The sequence below is a fragment of the Micropterus dolomieu genome, linkage group LG10 (genome assembly GCF_021292245.1).
Source record: "Micropterus dolomieu isolate WLL.071019.BEF.003 ecotype Adirondacks linkage group LG10, ASM2129224v1, whole genome shotgun sequence".
NCBI classification, from domain to species: Eukaryota; Metazoa; Chordata; class Actinopteri; order Centrarchiformes; family Centrarchidae; genus Micropterus; species Micropterus dolomieu.
In genome coordinates, this window is record NC_060159.1 from 20,412,752 (window position 1) to 20,424,051 (window position 11,300).

The 11,300-nt window shown below is 39.6% G+C and overlaps 1 protein-coding gene across 4 annotated transcripts in view; it reads right to left on the reverse strand.

Moving 5' to 3' along the window:
- The window catches only part of sipa1l1 (signal-induced proliferation-associated 1 like 1), a 62,985-nt gene that overhangs the window by 22,918 nt on the left and 28,767 nt on the right, over positions 1–11,300 (reverse strand). The window contains exon 3 of one of the 4 annotated variants that reach the window (XM_046060064.1): positions 5,385–5,410. The exons of the other annotated variants lie outside the window; for them this stretch is intronic. The gene's annotated coding sequence lies outside the window, so the exon portion shown is untranslated. The remainder of the gene's footprint in view (positions 1–5,384; positions 5,411–11,300) is intronic. 4 annotated transcript variants of the gene reach the window in all.

The following is an 11,300-nucleotide window of genomic DNA, read 5'->3' on the forward strand; positions in this document are numbered from 1 at the left end:
AAATCCAGGTGGCTGTAATATGCAGTAAATATATAGTAAGGAAACCCTGTTCCATCCTGTTGCTTTCCAACACAGGGCCGGTGCCAGTCTCACATTCCAACAGGAAACAGACCTCAGCCACTTCCTGCTTCCTCTGAGGAAGTGACAGGGAACGGGTGAGCCAGTCACACTTGAGACTGAAGTCTGGGTGAGGGTAATGTTAAAAAAAGAAAAAAAGAAAGTAAAACCAGAAACTTGTTACAGTACAAACTACAATAGCTCAATAAACAGCAGATTATCTGATTAAGTGTTAGGGCAGTGGTTCTCAACCCTTTTTGGGCCAGTACCTCCCTATCCATTATCCAGGTCCCTTACTACCCCCCATCAAAAAAGATGTTTGCTCTTAGCCCTGAATATTGTTGATTTTTTTTATTGTTACTATTGTTATTAAAAACATTGAAAAGGTAACAAAAAAGGCATGTGAAAAGTAATTATATTTAACTAATAAGTGAATGTTCCTCCCAGAAACTGTGTGTGAAGCCAGATACTGTTTTCTTGGATGGGGCACTTAATAAGTGGGGGGGTATGGGGGTCCTCCCCCAGAAGATTTTGAGCATTACAACACTTAACTGGTGAAAATTTCTCCACCAATTTCTGCCTTTTCTGCACCAATTTATGGTGGAAATGTCTAAAAATTCAGGTGGCAGGTGACAATTCAAAATATATAATTATAATAGAATATAATCTAGTAAGGTTCTCAGACATTCTTATTGCTTTTAAATATTTTTCTCCTGTAGATCAACTTATTTAATATCATCCCTGCTGAGTCAACACACATGATTAAGTCTTACCACCTCTTTTGTGGGGAAGTAACCTATTTAAATGTGTTTGTGGCCCCTTTTCATCTCAGTAATAAATTAATCCGTTTTAATTCAGTTATTGACTGGACTTTATTAGCTCATCTGTTAATAACTTAACATATCATAACTCAGTGTTTCCCACAGAATGACAGTGTAACTGTGGCGCAGCTGTACAGCGTGCTTGCCTCGAAAACCCAGCTGTATTCTAACATTAACTTAGCTCTCCTTATTAGCTAGGCTCCTTACATGCTTGCTAATAACTTTTAATAGCTGGGTCTCCGAAACTGACAGCGTTGTGTTGGACAGATTTGTGCAGCTGTGTTAACGAGGGAGAGAGAGCGAGTGATCGAGAGACGGATGAGAGAGACGAGCGAGAGGAAGTGCTGCACGAATACGCGCTGCCTGCAGCTCAAATACAATTTTAAATAGGCCTAGTAAAAAAAATAAAATAAAACAATATATGTAAATAAATTAACGTTTGGGAAACACTAACATATCTGCTCATGTTCAAAACTTTCTGCACATTCAGAATCTCTCCCACATACCTGAGTTCTCTGACATAAAAAAAGTCGTAATGGGAGACTAACGTCATTAGCCTATTTAAAGAGAATTCATAATATTTTACTACATGCCCTGTACTGCATTATGTTACTGATTCGCAGCGAAGTTGCTTTCAGGATGTCCGACAGCAGAATATCCCTCTTGTAAATGTGTAACCACTGAGATAACGAGACGTTCAGTGTATTCCTCAGAGAAATAAACACTTTTCCACCAAGAAAGAGAGCGTCAATTTTTCAGAGTTTACACAGTAAACACCATGTGGGTAAAAATTTAGAGATAACACTCCCGTGAAGGCAGCACGAAGCTGCACCACAAGTAGCTGACGGAGAAAAAAAATACACAGTCTCGTCCAGTGGCAGTGGACTAAACTAGCAGGTTTTAATGTTGCAGACCACCGTTTTTTGCAAGTAGTTTAAAGTTTAAACTCGTATTGTTGTGAATCTTAAGTGTAAACTCGCCTTAGAATTTCCAACCAACAAACGCCACCCCAAAAGCAGCTCAGCACCCCCCCTTCCAAAATATTGCTTCCAGCGCCCCCCCATCATCCTCGGAACGGTACCGCCCCCGTTGAGAAACACTATGTTAGGGTGTGTTAGGAATATCAGCAACTGCCATTATTAGCAAATTATACTAATGCAGCTCAAAGAAGCTTAAATACAGTGCTTCCATACAGATTCTTTGATAAATATTTTAGGAGGTCCCTTCTTACTGCTGCAGTTTTTTCCCCCCATTCCAGCTAGTTGTTGTTATTGTAGACATTTACCTGCTTATACTGAATAAATCTCAGCCACTTCCTCAGTGTGTTTAGACAGTTTGACAACCACAGCACGTACGCTTTACTTCACAGTTCAGCTTCTTAAGATTTACTATACTTCTTAAGATATACTTCCCCCAGACTTAATTTAGTCTTGGAGGTCACCATTTGTTTTCACAAATGTTTTTTTACTGTCTATATTTGTATGTATACAGCTTCTGCCTTCCATTGTGAAGCACTTTGTGGCATCTGCTATAGAAAGATACTACATACAGATAATACATACAAACTTTACTTAGTTCTTGCACAGTAGAGACATTTCAGGAGCAACATATTTGCCACAAATGTAAACATTATGCAGGTCTTACTACTACACAAACCATTTATCATTTAAGCTGACTAACAATAGTATAAAATGGAACCAAAACAAGTGTAAAGGTCATATGTCATAACATGATGGAAAATATGTAGCAATAATGGGCTTAAAAATCATCTAGGTTGACCTAGAAAGCCTGAAGATGTCATTTTTCAAAGCCATCTCTCTCTGTCTGCACTGCAGCTATTATCCATAAGACAGCAGAGATGGTGAGGGTTTGAATAAGATCCGAGTCCCCAGGAAACACCCATTTACTGAAATTGACACTGGACGGCAATGACCCATGGTTACTCTGAGGCCATTGTCAAAAACCCACACTCTGCTAATAGACCCTGTGGCAGTAAGGAATAAATTGCAGCATTTGTACTGGGGCTACCACTGACAGGTAGGCAGAGGTTTCTGCCCAATTATAGGAGGAAAGGGATGAAGCAGGATAAGGTGGGCCACTAGAATAGACCTAATGAGGACGTGGTATGATTGCTGCGGGACTGCAGAGACACAGGCTCATTTGTGCCCACAGCAAGCATATTCGATTGGTAGAAAATGGCCAGAATGAAGTGGCAGAGACAGTGACAGAGATAGATAGGGAGAGATAATGGAAGTGAGAAGGATTGATTCCTCACTCAATGTGAGAGCATGTGGGAGGAGATGAGATGCTGAGACTCAAAGTGGGAAAGAGAGAGATGGATAGATAGAGAAAGTGAGTGAGTAGTCAGTCCATCACGTCTACTATCCCCTCACTCTCTTTTCTTTCCATCCATCCCACTAAAAAAAAACACAGCTGGCAGAGGCGGCCATCCATAATGGTACAAGTCCTCAAAGTACAGTCTGCATGCAAACACATCTAAACCTGTAATCCAACCACTGACACCATGTCAAGGTTGTACCGCTTTTACTAGGAGCAGAACAAAATCTGAAAAACCAGGGCAAACATTCAACAGGAAGGGAGTGCTCTGTTCAAAGAGAGTCCATTTCCATTCAGACAACATTTAATGGGCCTGCAGTCCATTGTACCAGACTGAATACAGATGTAACCATTGTACATCCTTTACATCCACATATAATCACACATCCTTATATAATCAGTGTTGTGCTTTGGTGAAAGAGATTGACTATTAATGGTACTGTGACTCGATGCTATCTGAGCCAACATTCATTGGCATGTGCTTATTTCTTCTCAACTTGATAGGAAGATTGTTTAGTGTGTCTATGTGCGACCCCTACAACCACACATACAAAACTGCTTTAAAAACTACAAATTACGTTTTAAGACAGAGGGTTATAGTGGGCATGTCTGAGCCTGAAAACAGTCTCTCTATAGCTTGAAGACATCAAAATAAAGTTACAAGTGTGTTTTGGAAGCACAAAGGCTTTAAATGGGACAATATACTTTCTGAAACTTGGATTGTATCTTCGTTTTATTTTTAAGTGACTTAACTTTCACACTGCTAAATTATCAGACATCTGCTGACTTTATTGACCACCGGTGTAACTGTTGGACTCTGGTAGCTTTTAATAAAAAGTTTTTCCTCTGATCTCTCCATCATATTCCTTTCTTCCACATTCTATTATAATCTCTGTCTCTTCCATGGTGTGTTTTTCTTTGACTCGGCACACGCTCTCAATCCCAGTCTTTTTCCCCCCCTCTCCTTCATACTTGTGTTAACATTATAGTGTCTGCATCTGTGTCTATGCGAGCGTGTGGGAGGAGAGGAGAGCAGCATTGCTGGTTGGAGGAGGAGGAGGTGGTGAGAGAAAGAAAAAGAAGCGAGAGAGGGAAAGAAACACACAGAGAGACAAGCAAAGCATTTACTGGAACAAAACATGCTGTTTCAATCTCATAGATAAGGGCCGCCTACTCACCACTTTTTATCTCAAAGCAGATTACTCCTTGTTTTTACATTCTGTAATATTTCCTAAGTTTCATAAAATATATTATAATTTGTATAATTCCTACATTCATTCTACATTATTAATAGTCTAGGACAACCAGAACATTATCAGTGGGCATTGTTGCCACCCAACTGAACTACATAGAGTTGCTAGACCTACCATCTGTCCAGTGTCTACAGTGTAATTTCATATCTTAAGAAGGTGCTGAGAAAGACCTATTAACTTGACTGTGGACAATATGAATAACACATTTACAATAAATCTGAGGGCTTTGCCTTTCTGACACAATACCAGTAATAATGTGCTACAACAAATTTTAAAAATAATGGAGACGCAGCCAGCAGACTCGCTGGTAGAGTTTTGCATTATAAAGATCTAAAACCTGAAGGACAATCTGGCTCTGTTTGGGACTGTGAGCTGCACTTTACCGGAGCTGCAGTAGTTAATGTGGATTTGTGCTGAGATTTCTGCCTGATCACAAGTACTGTATTAGTTTCGGTTTGTACCTCCGATGAAGTGCAGTGCACTTGTCTTATTCAGTACAGTCTGAAGGAGAGTACAGCTGAGTATATGTTAGGTAGACTTTTAAAACACACACACACACACACACACACACAGTTTGGTGAACGTGCGCAAAACAAATAATAGCCAAAAAAGAAATGTTTAGAGAAAAAATGGCTGGTCCTTTTTCAAGAGAGGACGTAAAAAAAGGAAGCCATCGCTAAAAACCTTATGGTAGCTAAATATATATTATCAGCAAATATTCAGCAATAGTGGTGACAGTGACACAGACTAAGATTGCTGTCCTATCTCCTGTAACAGCTCTGTAATACAGGGTTATTCACTTCAAAACATTCAGTGGCGCAAGAGAAGAACAGTTGACATCATCTGTAAAAGACTGAATTGAACCAACATACAGAGAGCAGACCCTCAAACCCAGCTGAGAAAGTTGGATACTCACTGATGATCCCAGTATCTTGCAGAGGTCTGTAAACAGATGCAGATGATACAGCCTAAGGTACTTTGTCATAATTTTATTTAGGGGTTGTACCAGAATAGGTTTACATGGTTTATTTTTCAAAAAAAAAAACAAAAAAAACACCATATTTTTGTCATATTGCACATTGCTGCAGCTTCTCTTTTCACCCTGTGTTTTGACCACTCTGTTTAGCTACCGAGAGGCAGAGTAGGGTGGGTCCTGACAACCCGGTAGACCTATGCAGTAAACGCTGTTTCAGTTCAGTTGCACATGTTCCAAAACTTGCTTAGTAATCTCGACTGGAGCAAAAGTTTCAGGGTGTAAGTTATTCTTTTGTAACAAATTGATCTTTTGTACATAACGTTTTAACTATCTCTACATCACAGTAACAACCTTATGCCCATTGACTGTCTAATGTTCGGTAGGGAGGGTGGGGGTGAGGGGAGGCAGCGGGTGTATGTCTTGTCACTGTGTGCTGCCACTCACTGTGTTTCTCCACCAATGTTTTTGAGGGTGTGCTTGACTAGCCGCTAGGCGAGCATTTTGATGCATGTTACAAAGTGATGCAGAAAGGTTGCGTAAGTAAAGGCTAGACTACAATCGAGCCGTTTTCAAGCAGTTCAGGAGCAGTGTTTTCTGTGGGAGAGGGTAACTCCCTTTGAGGTGGACTTTTGCCTTTTTCACTTTGCAAACCTATTACATGCACAAAAAAAAAGATATATAAAACTCAATAAAGGAGAGGGAAAAAGCCAGAAAGCATACCATGACCTCTTTAAAGAATCGGCATTGGCTAAAATAAAGCTGATCTAATTCTTTTCCTTACTCATCAGACAGAATGCGTTTTTTGCAGCGAGAGACGCCTTTTTTAAATTGTTTTCTATTGCGGGCTGATTATGCACCCTCAGTTGTGGTGACAGAAGTTTACAGTTGCTTGAATTGTCCGGACACTGCAACAAACTGTCTCATCCTAAAATAAGCCTTGTACTGGCCACCATTAAAATGAAGCTACTGGACCAACTGGTGGTTCTACCAGCGGTGTCTCCCCTTTCTGAGGGTCTCGTGCCAACACGGATCTCCGTTTGCCTGTCTGCTGCGTGTCTGTACACCTCGCACCCTCAAACAATGCCAGAGCAAGCGCCCTCCATTTATCTTTTTTTTAAAGCAGATGTTTTTAGCAACAAAAGACACAGACCAGTGAGTTGTGATAAAGTTTCTGCTAATATGACTTATTGTTATTACTTAACAGCAAACCAAAAATTACAGATCGCTGGCGCTATAATCTTTGATTAGACTGAAAGGACAGCTGATTTGGTGGTTGCCTAGCAACATACTATATAGCAACATATAAAAAAAACGCAGAACACTGCTCTTTTCCAAATTCAACCAAAAGGGCACCTCGCGTTTTCAAACCTGCAAAACGCTTTCTGTCTGATCGGGGTCTCAGTCTGCTTGTGTTGCAGCACTGTGCCAAACGAATGATACAATGTAGCTCATGCTGATCGCGTCACATCACTTTTAGGGCCCGTGTCCACCAAAGCATTTTTTTGATATGCCAGCGTCTTTTTTCAATTCATTGCAATGGGAGCGACACGTTTTTACAAGCTGGTAAAAACGCCAGCAGCGTGACGAGGCGCTGGGTGTCTTTTCCGCGCTGGGTGCTGAGCGTTTTTTTTCCCGGTCGCCATGAGATAAAAATGTTCAACTTTGGGAAAAACGCTGCGCTCCAAAACGCCAAACCAAATGTAGCAAGTTTTAGCTGTTATTTCAATGCGATACATATTTAATCATCATTTAGGTAAATACAAGTATCGGATTGGATACTTACTAGATCAGGACATAGTGCATAGTAAGGCTGGCCAAGTTAGAATAAGGAGTGACGGAGGAATAAATGCAGTAAATGTATAAGAAACTAATACAAAGAAATTAACTACATAAATTCTATATATACTACAACAATAAGTTAAGCAGTTAATGTGGCACCTCTAGACTGATGAAATGCTCTAAGCAGGATTTCAGGGTACTGAAATCCTGAAATACTGAAATGTACAAGTGGTGAACAGAAAAACATCAGCATTAATTAAAATACACATGTTCGACAGGTCAGAATGAGAGAAATTATTTAAATGTTCAAGAAGAAAGGTTCGAGTCAGTATTGATAAAATCCTGTCTCACCCAAATCAAGAAATTAGGGCTGCAACTAATGATTATTTTCCATTATTGATTAACCTGGCAATTATTGTCTTCTTCTTTCTTCTATTAACCAATTTAGAGTTAAACATGTTTAATCCGTTTTTAAAAATAATTAGGGCTGTACTGAATAGCTCAAAGCTTCAAAACATTTCGAATTTCGAAATCAACATTCGAGTGTTGCTGATCTGTAACTGTACCACCAGGTTACATTGCTGCCTCTCTCTCTATTTTCCGCCTGTGCCACAGATGCATAGCTGCAGGTCAGTGTTTTTTAGGGTGATAAAATATTACAACAGACATTCAAAGCCTCATTCAAAAATAGAAGCTTCAAATGTAAAAGAAATTAAAATTGGTACAGCCCTATCAATATTATTATCAATCCATTTCCTATTGATTGACTAATCAATTAATGGACTAATAAATAAAGCTCTACAACAAACAGAAAGTTACTGAGCATACCAGGACATCTTCTTCATCTTCCTCAAGACTGAACCTGTCAAAAAGCACTGGCAAGTGAGAATTTGGGTTCAGTGATACCTACTCCTTTAGAGACCAGTTTTCTTTGATAGTCTCATCTAAAAAGAAAAAAATCCCACTGAGAACAATGACTTGTTTTACAACAGAGTCCTGATGAAAAAGAGAACAGAAACGGAGACAACAACAGGAGCCTTGACTTTTCTTTTGAAAATGCAAATTCTGAAATGTAAGCGAGGAAAGTGTGTGCATAAATTAATGATTGACTGCATTTTGCCCCCCACTTCAAATATTACAAGTAGTTGAGGTGGGATATCCTGCACTTTGACAAATAAACTGACTTAGATCCAATCAACTTTACTGATCCTTTTATTAATATTAATTAGTAAAGCAACATCAAATAGAAAGGCACATGTTCCAGTTTGTTATCAACTCCAAAGGCCTCTGGGAAAAAACATGAGTGCCATTTTAAGTATCTTCTTGTGGAAATACAAGTTCAAGTGCCATCAGAGACACAGTAACAAGACTCTAAAAATAATTGTGGCTATAATGAAGCACAAGCCTTAATTGCCACACTCTAATGAACTTCATCCATTAGAGTAGTTACAGAAGTGATCTGTATAATGCTCAAAGCCAACTTATGTAAATGTGCACCCAAAAAGGAGTAATGATCCCAAATCATGGATCAACAAAAATATATCCTAGTACAGTTGGTGTCAAAGGCTAAGAACAGTGCTCTGTGCACTGAAAGCTCAAACACAACGTCATCTGGCAGTTGTTTTTACACACACAAACACACACACTTAATTTCCTCTCTGCAGAGTTTGGCTGGATTTGTCTGAGGAACAGAGCCAGCAGCCGCCAACTCTGCAGACTGCAGAGACACTTGTAATAAATTCCATCTGTGTGGCTCCGAGAATTAATTTGACTTGATTTGTGATGTGTGTACTCTTAACTACCAACTTTAACATTCTGCTTCGCATCACATATCACCAATCCAGTAATTACCATGTTAGCCCCAAGTCATAGCACCACGGTTTGACAGATCAGACAAACACAATATATATGGCCTTGACTTAATGTGATTGAGATCTTAATTGAACCAGCTGCCAAAGATAAATTCATATTTTATATATATATATATATATATATATATAAAAAAGAGAGGGAGGAATGAACCGGCTAAGTAGTATTAATATAAAACTGGCATAATATGAAAAAAGAAAATTTAAATGCCGTCTGGTCTCAGCAGGGACTTGTTTCATGCAAAGTGTGAGAAAAAAACTGAAGTCTATTGTATGATCGACCTGAAAGAAGATCTGCAATTCAAGATGGCATACAGCGTATTCATAGTTTTCACATGACGTCACAAACCAATGAAAACGCTCCCTTGGAGGGCAAAAAGACGTTTGTTTCCAAAATGCTGGATGGTTGTTGTGCTTTCGGATTTACTAATCGAGGAGACAAGCCTGAGCTGTGTTAGGTGAGGGATTCCCCAGAAGTTAAAAGTAAACATTACCGCAGTCAAGCGTCGGAAGGGACCTGGCGGTTTTTTATCGACAGAAATGCGGCAGCGAATGCTGTAACGTTATATGGATCAGATATGACAAACACTTGCAGTTTGTGTTCATAATCTTTCTTTTTCTTAAGTTGAAAGGGGGTCTCTACGGGGGGAGTCGCGGTGTGAGATGCTATGTTGGTCACGTGACTGAAAACTATGAATTGACTACATTATCTTATAAATGAGGTTAGATCACATTAGAGTTTCACATTTGGTTCCAACTTTTATCCCGTAAAAACAGATCAGACAGCTCGTCTCCAGAATCATTACCACACGTCTTTCCCAGTCTTATTTAACACCTGGTAACAATTCAGGAAATTGTTTAGCAGGTAGGTAAGTAAATGATGTGAACATAAACATCAAGATCACAAGAACACAAGATCAATCACCTGCAGTCATCTGCTAAGCTTTATCACACAAAAATCTTGTCGTGTGATCAATTTAGTCACTGGAGGATGGCGTAAACCCTTTCTCTATCTCTATGTCATACAGCACTTCTTTTTACTTGAAGGTTAATGTTATATTTTATAAAAGTGTAACGCTAGTTGGGCTGTCTTTCATGTCAGGCAAGGAGACACATCCCTTACTACAATATGCTGCATGAAGCCCTGCAATTGACCCTTTGCTAAGCCACGCCCCAAATACAAAGCTGGCCAATCACAGCGCAGTCTAGGACTCACTCTAACTGAAATCCGACACTTTCATGGATGCGCTCCACAGCCAAAATTTTTTTACATTAGATATGGTCAAACGCTGTTCCTGGGGCACAGAAGTATGATTTATTCTCTTTCCAAAACCTAAAATAAATCCAGAATAATGTCGGCTGATCGGCAGTGGATCGTTCCGAATGTAATTAGTTAGCTAACGCTAGCTAACTTCCTACTCAATGGAACGTAATAAAGCCCTACTGTTCTGCTTTTTAATCATCGTAATAAAGAATAGAGGCCTACCCAGCTTTACAGGAACAGTGTTGATCGTTCATATCATTGTCTTTTGTCTCAATCGTCAGGGGATGCGGTGGTTCACTTGTACTGTGTGATCGGTAGGCTTTAGCTTCCATCTTTCATTTTTTTCACGTCCGTTTGAGTCACTTTGACAGCCTGAAGACAACATTCAAATCTATAATGCAACTGCAAAACTGACTGCTTCTTTCTGAGATCACCTTTTCCAACTAATTTGACAATATTTCTTTGGAGAGTGCAGTAATAGAAAGTGGCAGCGCCGACAGTTTGTCGGACTTCACAACAGTAACTAAGGGGGGCGGGGCTTATCGAAGGGTCAATTCAATCATATCTGCTTGTCGTCACTAAATATTACTGCTCCTCTAAAGGTTAGGCCTACGTCTAAAGCTAGTAAGCAACCCTGGATAAATGACAGCATTCGCAGCCTCAAAAGGGAATGCAGGAAAGCAGAGCGCAGATGGAAAAAATCCAGTGTCCAAGTCCATTACCTCACTCTGAAGGATTTATTAATTAACTACAATAACATGGTTAAGGATGCGAGAACACACTATTTTTCTGAACTCATTACTACACATAAACACAATCCCAGGTTTCTGTTTAAGAATGTGGATCAGCTGGTAAACCCAACCCCTCCTTGTGCCTCAGCTGGAAGTAATGATGACTGAATTGTTTTTATCTTATTTTACCAATAAGGTGGTGTCAATCAGAGCC